At 55.4% G+C, this 18,890-nt stretch overlaps 1 long non-coding RNA gene across 1 annotated transcript in view; it reads left to right on the top strand.

The window, feature by feature from the left end:
• LOC123285855 (uncharacterized) overlaps window positions 1-13,621 on the top strand; it is a 30,593-nt gene extending 16,972 nt beyond the window's left edge. The window contains exon 6 of the long non-coding RNA XR_006527879.2: window positions 13,348-13,621. This is a non-coding gene — a long non-coding RNA (uncharacterized lncRNA). The remainder of the gene's footprint in view (window positions 1-13,347) is intronic.
• The last annotated feature ends 5,269 nt before the right edge of the window (window positions 13,622-18,890 follow it).

Here is an 18,890-nt window from a genome sequence, read left to right as displayed (position 1 = left end):
CACAATCACCCTCCCAAGCCGCAAAAACACTTGAGAACACACAGGGAGGCGTGCACGCCTACACGCCCAGGCTCAGCGTCACACTCAAGCCAGGCCACGACTGCTCACACACTCGGCAACACTGGCTCATAAGAGCACGCACATACACGCTCGCAGGCACAGATGGACGCTCTACCACTCACATACACGCAGTCCCACATTCAGATGCAGTGCCTCCCTGCCGTCGCAGCAGAAACTCCGGTCCACACGGGACTCTGAGGTCAGCCACACGATGGCCCGTGCAGACACGGCCAGGTGCACAGCCCCACACCTGTGCTTTCTCACAGACCTCCCCACTGCTCTTCCCTAGAAGACAAGTGTGTGTTAGTGTCTGTGAGCGAGCATGTGTGTCTTTTAGTGCGAGCCTGCCAGGATGGCCCCTGTCTCTGGAATCTGGGCCTGCTCTTTGACTTTGATGGAAGGGGCCAGTCTCAGGGCAGGTGGGAGGGACTGAGATGTGGCACTGGGCCAGAAAGCAGCCTGAGTCCCCTTGGTGACCCTGAGTGAGGGTTCCTCTCTGCAGGGTTAGGGGTCCAGGACTTTCCTCACCAGGTCCTCTGGGCCTTCCCTGAGGTGCGGATGTTGGGGAGAGAGGGCGGCAGCTTCCCTTTACCCATCTGGGAAAAGGGCACAGAGGGCACAGAGCTCAGCTACAAGCCAACCCAGGGCAGGATGTCAGGAGAGCCGCAGCCTCTTCGCATCTGTAAAGTGCTGAGGGTGTGTGATCAGTGTGTGTCTGGGGAACATGCATGCTGCCGTGCTCCGTGTGTGTCCACAGTCTGTGTGTGTCCATGGTGATATGGATGCTTTCGGACAGTGTGTGTTTGTGGTCACTGGTATGTGTATCCTTAGCCTCACACTCCTCACACAAACCTCACAGCCACATGCACTGACCACAGACTCAACACATGAAATGACCATGAACACACACTCTTAACACACACACATACGCACGTATAGACACTCAGCCTCTGAGAGAGGCCAATCCTTTGCATGGACAGACAGTGGACACTAAATAGAGTCACCTCCTCAGTCCCCACAGCTGCTGCGGGGGTGGCAGAGGGCAATTGCTGTGGCCTGGAGGATACCCACCCTGAGCCTTAGGCGGTGAGACAATGACCCTGTGGCTGACTCAGTCCATGGGGAGCAGAGGTTAGGGTTAATGAGTCTTTAGCAAGCAGGGCACTGGCTGCTGCCCCTGGCCCTGTGCTGTGTGCACGTGTGTGCTTGTGTGTCCATCATACCCACCACTGTTGTCACTGGGAAGAGGGGGTGTGTGTGTGTATGCGCGCACACGTGTGCGTGCGAGAGAGAGAGCGCGCCATCCTCAGATTCTGGGACCCACCTTGTGGTGGTCTGGGCTGACCCCAGGACCCCGGTCAGTGAGAGGAAAGGGCCTTCTGTGGTAGGGTGAAGATGTGCTCTGGTATTTCAGGCTGCTGGGATGGTAGGGGGATATTCCTCTCCCTGTGCAACCATAGCTAAGCCCTGACCCTCTCTGGGGCTGGTTCCTTCATTGGCTTTCCCTGCGGCAGGCTTCAGCATCCTGAAGCCCTTGGAGGAGAAGCTAGAGGAGTCAGACCCTCAAGAAGAAATCCTCCTGGGCATCCCTGGCCCAACGAAGGACCTGAGTTGGCCTGGCCCCTCAGCCCCATCAAGGTGCTTGGCGCCCCCCCCATGGGGCAATCAGGCCCAATTTCATGCTTAGGAAGGATTCCTCTGGCTGCCAGTGGGGCAGATCTGATTAGTTGGCTGCAGGGAGGGTTCAGTCACAATTAATCAGCAGCCCGGCTCTGGGGAGGAGCCCTAGGTAGGAGCCCGACTCAGGGGTGCACAGGTGGAGGCCTGCGGGACTAGATGGAATGGGGATGGGAAAAGCACCCCCTACACACCCAGGGAGCCTCCAGGTGGGGCTCAGCAGCATCTCAGTGGTCCTTGAGTGGGTGGGCCCACCTTCCTCCCAGGCCTGCCCTGGTCTAAATCCTGCTGCACCGCTTAATGGATGTGTATCCTTGGGCCAGGTCCTTAACCTGTGTATGCGCAGGCCCCATCTTTAAAAAGGTGATAAAATAATACCTTCTTTATAGGATTTATATGAAGGAAATGTAAAGCCTGCAACAGAGTGGCTGGCAGAGAGTAGGCGCTCAAGAGGTGGGACCCTCTATTATTGTTAATATTATTACTTCAGAAGAGGCAGACTGCAGTAAGAATCCAACAGCCAATGATACTTGACACCCCTCCCCCACAGGAGGAAGGCTGGGGAGCAGGGAGACCCTTGGGATCCACTCCAATTTCCCCCTCCCCCATTCAGGCTCATTACCTAGGAGAGCACAGAGGGGATGGGGAGCCAGTCTGGGCAGCCTGCCCTGAGGGAAGGGGGCCTGAACGCCCCCCCTCTCCCCAGCCCCAAGGATACGAGTATGAGTGGGTGGGGAGAGGAGCGGCCAAGCTGAAGTGGCCCAGTGGCTCAGTTGTTTCAGGCCAGAAGCCATTACCTTCCTGGAGAGAGGAGCCCGTGGCCCACCTGAGGCTGGGGCAGGGGCGAGTGGGGCCCAGACTGGAGTTCGACTCCGGGCCTGCCTGGGGCCTCCTTGCCTTCCTCTTTCTCCTTCTTGGACCACATGAAGGGCAAAGCCCAACCTGCTCTTCTCCAGTTTTGAGCACCTTCCACACTGGCCTCAGGGGTGGGAGTAGGGACAGCAAAGACAAGGGGGCCCTGCCCACGGCACCTCCAATGTTGATTGCGCCTACTGTGTGCTAGGCCCCCAAGCATCTCCTGGTTACTTGGTACCCTCGACACAGCTAGAAACCAGCAGGGACCTTTTCAAGAAAGTTATCCAATTATCTAGCCTGGGGGGCAAGACTTGGCTGTGGGAAGCAGAGGATTTCCATATAGGGGGGTGCAGGGGTGGCTGACTGGAGGGAAGGGGGGTTTGAGACCCTGCCTGCTGGGTTTGCACAGCAAGCATGCTGTTTTATGAAGATTGCCTGCCTATGTGGGATGACTCTGGACTGCTGGTGATTGAGGAGAGGGCTAAATTGTTAAGCTCAGGGAAAGCATTCATCTACCAAATTCCAGGCTCAGAACCCACTCGAGCGCAAGGTGGCTATCTCTTGAGTCACCCCCAAGGTGGGTAAAGGGGGATATAATTGGGCTTAACCCTGGGCTTGGGCTGTGCGCACATTCTTACCCGGGAATGGGGTCGTGTCCTGCAGATTCTTTCACAGCCGACATCCAGCGCATGCCGGGAAGGGCTTCTTTTGCCTCTTCAGTAAGAGCCTCGCCCGCCTTTGCCGGGTGCTGTGGACCCTCCGAGTGGGGCCTGAACAGGTGCTCCTCCCAGAAGGTGCCTCTGAGTCCTCTTCCACCTCATGCCCTCCCAGCTACTATCCCTGCCTCTGCTGCTTTTGGTTTCTCTGGGCCTCTATTTCTCTCTCTGTGTCTCCCCATGTCTGGCTCTGTCTCTCCGTGGGCCTGTGAACCTGTCTCTCTCTCTCTGTCTGACTCCGTATCTCTCTCTACCTGTCTCTGTGACTCTATCTCTGGCTCTTGCTTGTCTCTCTTTGTCTCTGATTCTCTGTCTCGGAATCCTGGTGTTTCTCCGTCTGTGTCTGTGTCTCTGTCTCCAGGCTTGTCGTTTGCTGGGGATAAGACTCATTGTGGCTCCATGAGGTCTTTATGCTCAGGTTCGAAGGCCACTGTAGCTGAAGAGCCGGATGGACAGGGGAAGCTGGCCTGTCCTGAAGCTCAGAGACAGGGCATCCTGGATGCTCAGTGTCCCCAGTGGGGGGCTTTATCCTCCAAAGTCTGCACTTGGACTCAGTCAGGCCAGGGACGCTATGAAAGCTTTCAAAGGCTTGGCCTCCCCCTTTACACTGTTTTGAGGGCACAGCTTTGTCTCTATTCAGACAGGTAGCCAATCTCTCTGTACCCTCCCACCTCCCTTTTCCTCCATTTTTACCCCATGAAAAGTAGTAGAGATGATTTGTGGAGTCAGACTATCCTGGGTCTAAGTACTAGACCTTCTATTACCAAGTTCTATGACAACGGGTAAGTTATTTGTTCCCTCCCAGTCAGAGACAGCCTCCTCACCTGTAAGATGGGAGTAGAAACAGTCCCTATCTCTCCAGATTGTGGTGAAGATAAAATGAGATCATAACAGTAAAGCACTTAGCACAGAGTCTGACTCGAGAACTGGAAGTTGTCTTTGCTGCATTTCCCCATGTATTTGTTTACAGAGCCCAACACAGGCCCAGGCCCATAGGAGTCTGGTTTAATGAATACAGATTTCTCTGTTATTTCTTTCTTTCCTTCTATCTTTCTCTATCTCTGTGCTTGCAGAGGATGGGTCATAAGAGCCTCTTGAGCACCCTCTATGTATTCTGCTTTGATCCTGGCTCTGCAAACGGTGACAGCTCTGTAAACCACAATGACCTAAATGTGCAGTTTGGCTCTGCAAATAGGAACACTGTGAAGTCTTGGGCTCTGAAAATAGTAACGTACACTGCAAATTGTGATGGGACCTGTAACAGTGACACGCTCAGAAATCAGTGATGGGATGTGCTCTGCAGATGGTAATGGGCTCTGCAAACACTGATGAGCTTGGCAGATGATTTAAGGCTCTACAAACAATGATAGGCTCTGCAAACAGTAATGGGCCTTGTAGATAGGGACAGGCTCCGCAAATAGTAATGGGCTTTGCAAACAGTGATGGGATTGGCAAGTTGTGATGGGCACTGGAAAAACTGAAGACTAGTTCTTACCTGTAAAGGACAAGAGGGGACCTGTGCATCCCTAAGGAGCAAGGTTCTGTCTTAGTACCGCGGACAGCAAGTTCTTCCTCCCCTTCCAGCCCCAACTAGCGCTCATCTGTCCATTTATTCATTGGTGTTGGGTGTGTGTTGGGGGGTGGAGGGGTGGAGGATGTACTGGAGAAGAAATGGGACAAGGATAAGAATGAGTCTGTGTCCCTACGCTCAAGGTTTTCAGTAGGTTGAGAAGACAGACTTCTAAGTAGCCAATTGGAGGGATTGTGTCTGTGTTGACATATCTGTTCTCAGCTCAGCTATTTGTTGGGTAGAAGGTGTCTTTCTACATCAGAGGCTCTCAGAATGCTAAAAGGGTGTTTAAACCATACTGGGCCTCCTGAGGGAACTGAGAAGTCAGCTTTGCAAAGCACGTCTTGCAGGCTCCAGCTGACCTTAAATTCTAGCTGGCTCCTGAATAGCTTTGTAGCAATTTAAATTTCTCTGTCCTTTCCAGGTCTGGCCACATGAACAGGTCTGAATCACAGGGAACATTCACACCTCTCAGAGCACAGGGCCTAGGGAGGGCAGAAGCAAGAATCTGTTCTGGGCGGGCTGTGAGTTCCAGTGCTGAGGATCTGATGGAGGGCGAGGTTGGCGTGGGGATGACGATCATGGGGAGGGAGATAGCCACAGGGTGGTGGCGGTGCTAATGTGCTGATGAAGGTGGGGAGAGAGCCGAGGTATACCTCGGTACTGGTGGAGGTGATGGGGAAGTGATGGCAATAGTCAAAAGGTGGCAAAGAGTTAGCCCTACCATAGGCTACAGTAGGCAAAGAAGTGGCCTCTAATGGGAGATAGCTTGGCATTGTAGCTGAGAACACGCCCTGGATTTGACTTCTGGTTCTGACATTTGGTAGCTGTGCAACCTTAGGCAAGTTATTTAACTTTTCTGTGCCTCAGTTTCCTCATCTGTAAAACAGGGATAATAGTAGTGCCTACCTCATAGAGCTGTCATGAGGATTAAATGAGTTAATATGTGTAAAATACTGAGAACAGTGCCTGGCACATGGTGAACACTACGTAAGTGATGGCTGCTTTTACTATTAAGGAGGGCAGAGGAGGTGGTGATGATGAGGGTAGAGATGGTGGTAATGAAGTTGATGATGGTGAGAACAGGGATTATAGTAACAACCACATCATTTATGGAGTACTAACTCTGTGCCCTGCACAATTCTAGACACTTTATCTGTCACAACTTGTTTAATCCTTTGAACCCTATAAGGTAGCCAATATTATCTCCATTTTAAAGACGATGAAACTTTGCACAGAGGGGTTGAAATATGTGATTAAAGGTAACCCAGCTAGTAATTGGAGGAGCTCCAGGGCCTGTGCTCATGACCACTCGCTGAGTGGCGACTATGATGGAGTTGGGGACAGCGAGAGTCAGTGCTGGGTGTGTGTGGAGGATGGTAACACAGGGGGCTGGCAGTGATGGTGGTCCTGGAGGAAGTACGGGGCAGTGAAGTCCTGCCCTAAGAATTTCCAGTGGCCCAGATCCCAGCAGGGCTTGCAGCTGCTGAGGGGAGCCTCTGCCAGGTTTCTCTGGGCAGGTGTGAGGGTTCCTGGCCTTCTGTGCAATTCTGCTCTGAAAGCAGGCAGGACAGCAGGGAGCAGCAGGGGGCTTTGGGTCCCAGGCAGTGAAGTGGGATGGAAACAGACAGACTCTCAGGGCACTGTGTGGCAAAGGGGTGGACTAGGGCTTCCCATTTATCCTCCACTCCCTTCCTGGGATTTGGCATCCTCCGACCCCCTAACCACCCAGTCCTCGCGCTGCCTGCCAGTGCCTGGTGTGCACTAACGGAGCAGACAGCCGCAGAGGCAAGCCGCCCAGCTCATCACAGAACTCTCCCGGCCTTGCCTGCCCACTGCGGACTCTGACCTGCCTCCCGCTTTCTGCTGTGCTGAGAGGGGACGCCTTAATAGAGAGTCCGCCTCTGCGCCGCCGCTCCCCGCCCGCCAGCTCGTCCCTATTATCAGCACCATCAACGGCGGCGGCGGCAAATGACACTCTCGGAATCTTGACTCCAATCTGATGCCTGGTCCCTGGGGCCGCGGAGAGGCGCAGGCCGGCCAGGCTGGGGGGCTGGGGAGGGGCTGTGCGGTAATAGGATGTGGCTGAGGACAGTCTATTAGCAGTGCCGCAACTGCTGAGGAGCTCCCTCCCTGGCCCCTTGGCGTCCCCATCCCCGCTGAGCCAGGCACAGCAGGAGGTCTGGGTAGGGGCGGAGAGGAGGACTCCTGGGGGGGTTGGGCTGGGTCATCTTTAAGCCTGGACACCAGGTTCCCTTGGGAAACCTGGCAGTGGAGAGAGGGACGTTTGAGAAATGAGGCCACTCGAACTCTTCCTTCTGACCATGTGTCTCGGGAGGAAGAGGAGTAGGGACCAAGGGGTTGGTCAGAAGGTGGGTGACTTGTCCCATTCCTACCTGGGAACAACCCATCCAGCCTCCCTTCTCCAGTCTCTTCTTGTACTCCCTCAGGCACCGGAAGTTCAGCGCCTCCCTGGCCACTTGTCTCATTGCTTACTGTTTCCTCATTTGGTGTCCTGATTGGCCTTTCTTGATACCAGGGCCCTGAGACCCCTTAGCAGGACTCACCCCACAACCAAGACAACCTCACAGGCTTTGGAGTAGAAGGTAGCTCTCGAGTCTGCTTACACGGGTCCTCACCCCTCCTCTTGATCACAGATCTTCTGGCCTTTGTGTAATGTGTGTGTGGAAAGATCTGAGAGGCTGGGGGGCAGATGGATGGACCTACCACAGGGCGCTGGAGAGGCTGGGGAGACAGTGGGCAGCGCCCTGGGTGAGTGCAGGACACCCAGGCCCTAGCCCAGCTCATCTGCTGGGTGACCATGAGGGAGTTACACACTGACCACCCCAGCCTGCCTCCTCCCTGGCCACCCCCCACAAGGACCCCTGCTGAGAAAGGAGGTAACGAAGCCAGGTTTTCTCAGGAGGCTGGGCAGGTAAATGCTTTGGGAGGCAGAAATCATGAATGCGGTGCTGCACAATCTGTAAGTGAGGTCTAATTAACACCCCTCCGGCCATAAATACACAGCACCAAGGGGATGGAGGAAGATAAGGCTGAGAGGAGACAGTGAGCTTGCCCCTCCCCTTCCTTGGGACTGGCGGTCTGTGCTGGGGCACACTATGGGAGCTGGGGGGCTGGAATACAGGGTTCTGTCCTGCCCTGAAGGGCACTCCCTTCTGGGCTTCACAACAGGAGAGAGGGGCTGTGCCTGCCTGAGCAAGGACCCCTGGCCCAGGCAGATGCTGAGGCGTGGAAAGGAGAGGAGCCCAAGGCCCAGCTCACAACCCCAGACCCCCCACAGGTTCAGGCTTCTGACCACAGCACTGAACTCAATCTGTTCTGCCCACTGCCCCCACCATGCCACATAGTCCAGAGGCCACAGACGTGCAAGCTGTTTGCCTCTGCTGAGTGCCTGCCCTCAGTGCCCCAGCGGGGGCCTGGCCATCAGTCACAGGGCTGACTGGACACACAGGGCTGGATGTGGACGAGCAGCTGGCAGGCGGCAGGGGGCACGGACTCCTGCTCCTGAGCCGCTTGGTGGCATCCCTTCACTCTTCACCTTCCCTGCTCCTTTGCTCATCCCAGCTCACCTGTGTCCTCACCCGAGCACATCTCTCCTCCTTCATCAGATTCCCCTCCCTTGACCCCTCCTGAGTCTCTGGGTCACAGTCCTCCCCTTCCCCTCTCTTAGGTGGTTTCCTGTGTTAGTCTCTCCTCTCCCTCAGCTCCTTAGGGGCTAAAAAGTCAAGATTCAGCCTGTGAAAGTCCATCTCCTTGACAACCATCCCTATCTCAGCCAGGTCATTCCCTTTTCCAGTTAGCTACCGGGGGGAAGTGGAACCCTAAGTTTCTTCCACCCAACCAAGGGCTTCTGGAGGTGGGCGTTGAGAGGAGGGAGCCCTGTGTGATTTGGGGTTACATAAGGATCCTGGCTGGGAAACCGTGGGGAGGGGGCGCAGTTCTGAAGGCCAGACAGCAGGGGGCGCCCAATCCTTTCTCTATTTTCAGGACCCATGGCTGTAATGACCTGTAGCTTGAATAACCCACAGGGGTAGGTGTTGCGTACACTGTGGGTGGGAACTCTAGAGAGCCCTCTGGAGAGGGTGAGCTTTGTCCTAGTCTGAATTTGGCCTTGCATTGTAAGTTTTTTAAAGAAACTCTTATCCGCTCCCCAGAATAACTTCTGTATCTGAAATCCTGCAAGGGATGAATGAGCTTGGGGCCTTAGACCTCTGGGGTGGAGGGAGGTGGAAGAGGTTCTGTCGAACCCCTGGGGAGGGCCACCTCCACCGTCCTCAACCCTCAGGGAGACTGGCATTCTGCCTCTTAAATGGTCCCATTTGGGGGCGATAAGGAGTAAGTCTTCCCTCCAGCCCCCTAAGATCTGTCATCTACAAGCAGCATCCTCCCCCGACTGGACTCTCGCATCTACACCAGCTGGGGGAGACAGCAGGCCCAAGCCAGCCCACGGGGCTCCCCAATAGACCTGTGCGGTGGGACAGGGGAGAGGGAAGGCGCTGGGAAGGGTGGACCTTCCCTGTGTGACAGTGTGACCGTGTCTGTGACACATTAATAAATAGTGTGTATGTGTGTGTATCTGTGAGAAAGAGAGAGAGAGCAAGGTTTGTCTGTTCTTTTCTCAGTGAAACCTGAGGCGGGTGCTGCAGTGTCCCTGTACACACACACAGATACACATACACTCTCACACTTTGGGAAGGGGCTGATCCTGGGTGTAAGGTCAAAGCAAGTGTGTGTGACATTGACTCCAGCTAGGTAGAGCAGCCCCTTGGAGCCTGCACCACCACCCTTTTTGTCCTCACTGCCTAAAAGCTCACCATTAAAGTTTGACCCTTAGAAAGGGAGGCACTGTGCCAGACTTGAATAATATCATATTAACTATGGCTCTGGGATGGGACAGCATGAAGGGCCCAGAGTGGCTTGGAGAGCATGCAGGTTCTGGAGACTGAGGGTGGCCGGGAAGACTGCCTGAGGAAGGCTAAACCTAATGGGGAGGCTCTTTCAGATAGCCCTGTGCCCTGGGGCAGGCAGGAGGGATGGTCATTTCAGGGCCCAGAAACACCTTTCTGGGCCTCCCGTTATGCTGGGAACTGGAACTGAGATCCTCAGTGCTACGCCCCCCTCCGCCCCAAGCAGGCCATGGGAGGTTGGTAAATATCGTAATCAGATTAGCGGAGTGGAGACGGCAGAGGCTATGGTGGGAAAATGCTCTGGGCCAGTCTGGCCCCCACCGCTCTCCTGGGAATCCCTCTTGCCCTGCCCACCCCCTCCCCCATGGGCCCCAAAGCCATCCTGACTCCTCAGTAGCCTCTGCCGGCCTGGGTAACCCCACCTGGCACCTGGCTCTCTCTGGGTCTGGTGGAGATTTCTGCTTCCTGGATCTCCTCAGCCTAGGGGAGAAACAGGGCAGCAGAAAGCCCAGCCCTGCTGACACCCCCTCCCCCAGGAAGCTAGTCCCCTGGGCTGCTTTTCACAGAGCGCTGAGCCCCGGAGGGACCCCACCCCTTCTTCTGGCCATGATGGTGTGCTCACCGGTGAGACTGGAATGAAGCCTCAGGATTCCAGGGTGAACACAGCTGCAGGGAGTATCTGGTGGGAGGCTCAGGTTTAATCAGGGTTAGTCAGAATCATTTCCCTCCTCAGTCTTCTCCATGGCCCAGCTGAGTACAGGTCTGGGCACACGGTGCCGGGAAGCCTGGTCAGACAGAATAGAATGGGGCAGAGACAGCCAGATGAATCCTGTAGGAGCATCAGGTTGGACAGAGAGGGGAAGGGCTGAGAGAACAGGGGTTGGTGTTCTATGGAGGCTGGAGGTGGGGACCTGGGGGATGGGATGGGAGACTGGAGAGTTGAGGATTGGGGCTGAGAATCTGGAGAGTAGAGATTGGGAAGCTGAGGGTTTGGGAGTCTGTGGGTTGGGACTGGGGGTGAGAAATTAGGAGACAGAAGACTGGGAGCTAAAGCATTTGGGTCTGGGATACTGAGGATTGGAATGTTGGAGGGCTGAGGATTTGAGATATGGGGGCTGGAGGTTAAGAACTGGGGTGTTGCAGGACTAGGGTATCAGGGCCTGGAAAGAGGTTGAGGTGTTTGGGGCTGAGGAACTAGGTGGCCAGGAGAGCCAAACATGGAGAGAGGGGAAGTAAAGAAACATATCCTTGCGGACAGGGAGAAGTTTCCACGGGCGGACACGGGAGGACCCAGGCCAAGCCTCCTTTAGCCCCTATGGCCAAGCTGGGGTCGGTAGTGGCCTCTCCTTTTCGGGCTGTCAGAGCGGGTTAGGCTCGAGGAATTGGTTCTCTGGATCATCTCCTGGGAGCCAGCCCCTCCTGGCAGCTTTGTTTGGAGAAAGCACAGGGATTAGTGGGGCTGCCCCCACACCACCTCCCAGCCGCCAGCTCCTGGCGCTTTCATCCCTGAAGGTCGCTAAAGCCGCAGTGCTTTGAGATTAGGCCCCACAAAGGGGCCCCTTGTGCTCCAGCCAAGCCTTGGGGGCAGGGAGGGGAGGGGGTCCCAAGAACTCCGTGCAGACCTAGCCCCTGAGACAAATCCTTCTCTCCCTCCCTGGTGCATCAGGAAGGTCCCCCTGGCCAAAGGCCGAAGACCTCTCCCGTCTCCCTGCCCCCAGCTCAGAGACTGTGTCCAATGGAGCCTGGAGAAGGGGCATTTCAGGCCAGTTAGAGGTGACTCTCAGGCCCAGCCTGCCTCCCCTGTGTATCAGCTTCTACCTGTGGTCATCTGGGGGGGGCTGGGGGAATAGGGCAGGGAGGGCAGAGGGGGCCCAGGATAGAGGCCAGAGCTGGTCTAGATCACAGACTGAGAAAGAATATCTGTCCAACCTACTCACTGAGCAGATGGGGAGACCACCCAGAGCTGGGGAGAAGAAGGGGCTCATCCTGGGTCACACCAGGTGGTTGCGCTGGCAGATCTGGCACAGGAACGTGGCGAGCTGAGCTGCCCCTGTCACCTGGTGTCTGAGCCCAGGCTAGCAGTCAGCAGGTGCTCTTGATGAAATGCTTCCTGCATAGGAGAGAGCGATATTTTAAAATATGGGCTCCAGCATAAAGTTGCCAGTTATTGGTTTTGCCATATAAGGGGACTGAGGGAAAACTACCAACTGCTGTCAGCAGGCTTTCATAAAAGAAAGGATATTTTAGCATCAAAAAGTTGAAAAGACATAATCCTAGAATAGAGAGGATGGAGCTTCCTATTGAACAGGTGTAGCTTTAGGAACAATTTCCTACAAAAACCTTCTTTTTCTCTTTTCATGGTGTTTGGGTGAAATGTCTTGGGAGCAGGCGGGCCCTGTCTGGGGTCGCCTGCTCCTAGGGGCTGGGGCTCTTGGGTCCTAGATCCAGGCCTGCCTACCCCTCCACGCCAGGGGTGGGTTGGTGGTCATTGTTTCGGGGCTGGCACTGGGGAGGTGGGATGAAGAGGCCCTAAGCCTGGGCTGCTCCTCAGGGGCCCTGTTGAGAGGGCAGTCTTTGCCTTGTCCCCCTCATTGCCAAGGAGACATACGAAGCGGAGGGGGCGGGAGCAGGCCAGACCACGGTCGATAGAGGAAAATTTCTTCCTGTCCTCTTGCTCATAAAATGTTTGTGGCCAACATATTGCACAACATTCCCAGAGAGGCCACAAAAGGCAGTGCTGGGCTGGCAGAGTCAAATGGAGCTCACGGAGCCCAGTGTGTCTGCTTAGCCCCCCACGGGGCCAGCCTGTGGGGCTGCGGTAGGGAGGGGCCCAGGGTAACTGGGCTGCGGGTGGTGGGGCTATGGGGTTAGCTTGAGACAGTGTCCACAGGGAGGGGGCTGTCAATGAGAGGGAGGAACTGATAGTATCAGCTGATACTTAGGTGGCATTTACCACATCCCAGGCAGGACGCTAAATGTTAACTCACTTAATCCTTATAACAACCCTACGGCGTAAGTACCCTTGTTTACCCCATTTTACAAATAAGAAAACTGAGGCACGGAGGTTAGGTGACTTGCCCAAGTTCACACAGGTGGTGACGGAGCCTGGATTTGAACCCAGGGAGTCTGGCTCCAGGGTCCATGCATTTAATTACTGTGCATGTTATATTGCTATACTGTGGTGCTGAGCAAGGGCTACTCTGGAGTCCCCACCATCTCCTGGTGATGACCCCTCCACTTCAGGACGCTCCATGGTTTTCCTGGAGTTTGTAGTCATTAAGAAGTGCTTGTCATTTTGTAGACACTGGAAGTTTCCCCTTGCCAAGTTGTGGTAGTTTTAAAAATATGTCCACAAATTCTTTGATACTTCTTCCTTTGAGTGGTGAAGACTAATTCTCCTCTCCTTGAGTGTGGGTTGGACTCAATGACTTGCTCATAATGACTAGAACATAGTGTAAGTGATGGGATGTCACTTTTGAGGTTAGGCTATAAAAGACTACAGCTTCTATTTTGACATTTCTCTCTCTGGGTTGGATCCCAGCCACCATATAAAGAAGTCCAGGCTATCCTGCCCAGAGACCACACAGAGGAGAACCAAGGCACCTCTGCTGACAACCAGCACCAACTGCCAGCCATGTGAATGAGCCTGTTTGGAAGAGGACCCTCCAGCCCCAATCAAGCCTTGAGATGATGCAGCCCTGACCAATATACCTGCAACCCACGAAGGACCCCAGGCCTGGACCACCCAGCTAAGCTGCTCCTGGATTCCTGACCCTCAGAAACTGCGATATAATAAATGTCTGTTTTAGACCACTTAAGTTTAGAGGTAATTTGTTATGCAGCAATGGATAACTGATACACTTGGCCAGTCTCATTGTCTGGAATCTCAGCATCAGAGCTTCACCTACGGGCAGGTTAAGTCACTGTCTTCTCTGTGTCTCTCCCCAGCCCTGAGATAAATAAGAACTGGCTAATGCTGATTTGCTGAGTCAGATCATGGGTAGAAGACACCTCTGATTTGGTTAGGTGATGTCATTCTGGGAATGGTATGTGGCCACTTAATCATTCTGAACACCCACAGGCCAGGGGTGGTTAACAAAGAGCAGTTTTGACAGAGTTGTGTGACTTCACAGCTTTCCTATAGTCAGCTTCTAGAAAAGGCACCCCCTGCTTAAGGGGCAGGGCTGTCTTGAGGATGAGGGCTTGAGGAGAGCTGGGCTCTGACTGGAGTAGGGCCCAGGTTCCACAGATCCTGTCTTTGGGCCCTGACACTCCTGGGATTTCTCCATTCCTTGCCCCATAGTGGCCATAGCTGCATTCGTGAGACCCACTCATCATCTTCCAACCCCCTTCAGAATCCCCACCCTTGGCTGGCTACTCACCCAGAGCCAGAAGTTAGCACAATGTGACTATGCACGTCTCAGTGTCACGGTGTGTATGTGTGAGTGTGTGAGGGCATAAGGCAGGAGGTACTTGTGTGTAGAAGTGCGTGCTAGTGGCTTTCATGTAGCATACATTTGTGCACAGGTGCACTTGATTTGTGGGTCTCTGAGTGGGAAGGAGCATGTGTGCCACTCTATTTCTGTGCGTACCCAGGAGAGTGTTCACATACATGTGTGAGAATCAGCATATCTGCATGGAGGCTTTATCATAGTGGGGGCCTCTATCAGTCAGTGTGTCTGTGTTTGCTGCAGTTGGGACGTGTGTCTGTGTGTCTGCCTTTCCACGGGCAGGTATCAGCACTAGGAGTGCCCAGGCTGCGGTTCTTAAAGGGTTAAAGGAAACAGGCGCCACCATAACTCTTAATCATAGCTTTGCAAGCTTAGCCAGTGCCCCTGTTGAAAAATGTTTCAAAAAGCAAAATAAATGATCTTTTAGTTACAGAAGTATTGATTTTGCCCACATCTAGTAATAAAGAGCAAGTCACCTGTAGCTAAAACTCTTGTAAAATATATTTTATACTCTAATAGTCTGCAGATAGAGTCACCCGCTGAGCACAGATGACAAATCTCCCCAGCGCGGCCTGCGCCCCCCATATTTCACGTCAGGGACGCAGTGGTGGCGCAGGCAGCGACAGAGCTGGGCCTCCCTGCGGGTGAAGACACAGCCTGGTTGGCCAGAGGAAAAGAAAAAAGCCAGATTCATGGCACATGTTCTGTTCCCCTGCCCCCACCTGGGCCTGCGCAGCAACCTGAGGTTCAAGGCCGCCTGCCCTGCAGATACAGTGCCCCCTCCTATATCCGGATCCCTAAGAAGGAGCTCCCCCAGGCTCTCAGAGCAGGGCCACGTCTCTCCTCACTACCCAGCTACGGAAGCTGGCAATGTGGGAATGTTGAGGCTGGATCTAAGAGAAGAGTGAACATGGGGGTGGGGGCTCCTTCCTGGATTGAAGCCCAGTATCTCTACGGGTGCACAGGCACATTCACACGTGTGCTACACGATGGCCCCTCCCAGGACACACTTGTCCCCAGTGCACACACACACACACGGAGCAATCCCCACATATATTCAGGGGGACACACTTGACATGGCTCCACCTGTGCAAGCACACACCTATACAGCACTTGGCTTTGTCCATGCACCCAGACACACACCCAGGAGCCCACCTAGTGCACATCCAGTTCCTTCACACAGACCCACCATATATCTAAAGATCCAGGACACTGTACCCAGAGAATTCTTTCGAGAAAGAGACTTCCACCTGAAATGACCACATAGTTACTTTGCTTTTGGGGATCTGAATGTAGGCTCCTCTCCCTCATTATATATATTATACCTAGATTAATCTGGCCAAACACATCTCCACTCGCATATATAGCTCTCCCCCAACCCTCACTGCAGGTGGGAGGGGAGTTGCCTGGAGAGGGCAGCCTGGTCTCTTGGCCTCCTCGACTTCCCAGAGCCGGTGCAGCCAGGGATGAAGCCCCGGCTGGGGAGGCCACACACCTGGTTCCAGTCCCTCTTCTGCCCTGTTCTGCTGTGTGGCCCTGAACAAGTCCCTGCATTTCTCTGAGCCTCTGTTTGGAAGAGGCCCAACATTTCCCTTGGCTTTCATGGCCTCCCTCGGAGAAAGTGCACCCCACTCATCTTGTCTCTAGTCCCTTGGAGAAGCCAGAGCGTTCCTCACCTCCATAGCCACCCAGCCGGCCTTGGGCCACCCCACTCCCCACAGTAAGGTTACCAGGGGGCAGAAGTGGTCAGGGGAAAGTCAAAGACACAGTAGGAGAACCCCCTTTCCCCAAAGCTGGGAGGAAATAGGGCTTTCTAATCCCTTATGGCAAGGAGGTCGGTGGAGGAGGTGCGAAGGATGGAGAGCAGAAGTGGGCGGTGCCCTCTGGGAGTAAGAAGGTGAGTGGATAAAGTCGGGTAGTACCAGGGGAAAGGCTGAGTGATGGTGGGCAGGGACCAGGAGCACGTGGGGGATTTGGGGAGCTGTGGGGGCAGGAGCTGGTCGGAGGGAGGGGGCGGAACAGGTAACGACCCCAGCTAACAGAGGAAGCAACTAATAGGGTGTGTGTGGGTACTTGGGGTGGTCGGAGAGGGCCGGGAGTTCGCGGGGTATCTTCGCGCGGTGAGGGGCAGCAGCCCATCGAGGGCGGGGCCCGAGCGCGGAGCTGGGGCGGGGGGAGGCTCTTTAAGCGGCGGCCGCGCTAATAACCTGTCCAGGAGATGGCTCGTGGCAAATTGCTTTGTTAGTCTTGTCAGCGCGGCCGGGGCCGCCGTCAGCGCGCGCCATGGATCAAGATGATGAATCGCCGCGGACCGCGCAGATGCGGGCGGCCGGCGGCCCTGCCCGGGGCTGGGGGAAGGGGGCCGCGGGGGGCCCGGCCGCCGCCATTAACTCTCGAATTAGCTCTAAGCCGCCCACCCCCTAGCCGCTGCCCCGGGAGCGCCGGCCGAGGGGGCGGGAGCGGGCCCGGCGCCCCCCACCCCGAGCCAGGACTCGGCCTCCCGACTCCGGCTCCCTGGACGCGCCGGAGAGTGAGCCCCCGCGAAGGCGCGCGGACGGCCGGTCTCAAGCTCGCGGGCGAGCCTCTTCCATCGCAGCCCGGCGTGCCTGCAGTCTGACGGTATCCTCTGCCCGTCTGGGGACGCCCGGACAGTGGTCCCATGGGGCAAGTGCCCCCTCCCCTCCCGCGCTGAGAGTGGATGAGGAGGCTGCGAGTTATCTCAGAATGTCTGGGGTCGGGGGAGGGGGTTGGGTTTGGGATTGCTGCTCTAAATGAAGCCGGGAGCCAGAGATGGCAGAGCTGGGGCCTGCCCTGGGACTCTAGGGGACCCTCGGACCCTCACTGCCCAGATCTTTCTGCACTGCCGGCTCGGGCCCGGTGGTCTCGAGTTTCCAGGCCTGCCTGAAGCCCTGTGAGTACCTCGTTTCCCCAAGGTCCCAACTTAACCATTCCTGGACTACCCAGGACCTTGGTCCGAGTTAGAAACATCTCCCCCAGCACCCACACACACACTCCACAAAGACAGAGTCTGCATTCAAATATGATGCATTCAAACGTGCACACACACGTTACACACAAATAGAGGAGTACATACATGTAACTACTCATACACACATAACTCACAGGATAAGGAATGCACACAAACATACCAGCACATCCGCTGCCTCCACTCCCAGCCCCAGCAGCCCCGAGAGTCTGTTGGGAGCAGGTCCTCAGCCAGTCTGGGGATGCCTTCCTTTTAAGCCCTTTGAAGGTGTCAGCCACAGCCCAGGGGCTGTGGGCGGGGGAGGCTCCAGGAGCAGGCTAGGGAGGGAGGCCCTGAATCATTTCCACTTCTTAGCTCCTGTCTAGACCGGGGCACCTTTGGAATCATTTTGTTAAATTAGTAAAACCCACCCACGTTGTGGCATGCCCAGCTCCCCATTGCCCCAGGCCTCCTAAAGGACACCTTATCCTTAACCTTCCCAGCTAGTTTCCCTCTCAACTTTCTGTCTCAGCATGTGCCAGGGAATTTGCTCTCCCCTCCCCATAAGGATCCACAATCAACCCAGAGCCCAGCACTGTGCTGCAGTGTCTGTGGAAACGCTCGGGGTGGGAATGTGACTGAGAACCGGTGCTCTCTCTGCCCAGGGTGTCCCCCCTGTGGAGGCCTGTGTGGAGGCGAGGGTGGATCTGGCTTGGTAGTCTGGCCCTCTCGAATTGTCTGGGAATTCCAGTCTGTGGAGGCCTAGTGTGTACCATGAGGCTCAAGGCATACTGGCCACCTAGCCACCACCTCTGGAACTGCGACAGCTGGCGCTCTGAAGGGTCCTGGGATAGGTGGGAAGCCTGGATTTCCCCAGCTGGGCTCAGAGTCTCTGTGGCAGACAAGTTCCTTCAAAGGGCGAGTGCCTAGTTGGGCCCTATGCCCCACCTCCTGGAGCCTCAGTAGCCCTCAGCTCACCAGCAGAACCTGCGCTATCCTCAACAGCCCTGTCCCCCATGTCTGGGCCTGGCAGGCCTGGCCCCCAAATCAGGCCCAGGCTGGGTTGGGATCCTCAACCCTGCAGTCTGCCAGGCAGCCTGTCCTGTCTGAGGCAGGAACTAGGGAAGGATGGATTGGAGGTGGGGCCCTGGGCAAAGAAAGATGAAGCTCCCTTCTGCTTTAAGGGGAGCCCCAATTGAAGCTGGGATTCCCCTTGAGGGGAGTGTCCTCAGCAAACCCTCCCGGCACCACCAAGTAGGGATGGCTAGGGGCAGGGAGGGACTCCACATCTGTGCTACCATGGAAGTGACTTCAGTGGTCCCCTTAGTTTGTGTGTCTCTAAATGTGACCCTCCGTTTGTGCACCTGCATCCATGTCTGTGTGTGACTGAACGACTGTCAGTGTGCGTAGGGGGTTACGGTTTTCTCAAGGATGATCTGTGTGCCTTTGTTTGTGTGTGGAGGGCAGCCGTGTGGGGCACAGTGTCCTTCCCACCATTTCTCCGGAGTGTGAGCACCTGGCCGCTGTCCGACTGTCTAAGCCAGAGTCAGCGTTTGCTCCCCTTCCCTTCCTTCCCCTCCCCTCTCCTCCCTCACAAGGCCAGATCCCTGAAGGGAAATTAAAAGGTTATTTAAAGCCCCTGCCTCCCCCTTTCTTGTCCCTTTAAAT

Source organism: Equus asinus, chromosome 5, assembly GCF_041296235.1.
Source record: "Equus asinus isolate D_3611 breed Donkey chromosome 5, EquAss-T2T_v2, whole genome shotgun sequence".
NCBI classification, from domain to species: Eukaryota; Metazoa; Chordata; class Mammalia; order Perissodactyla; family Equidae; genus Equus; species Equus asinus.
This window is presented reverse-complemented; position numbering and strand designations above follow the sequence as displayed.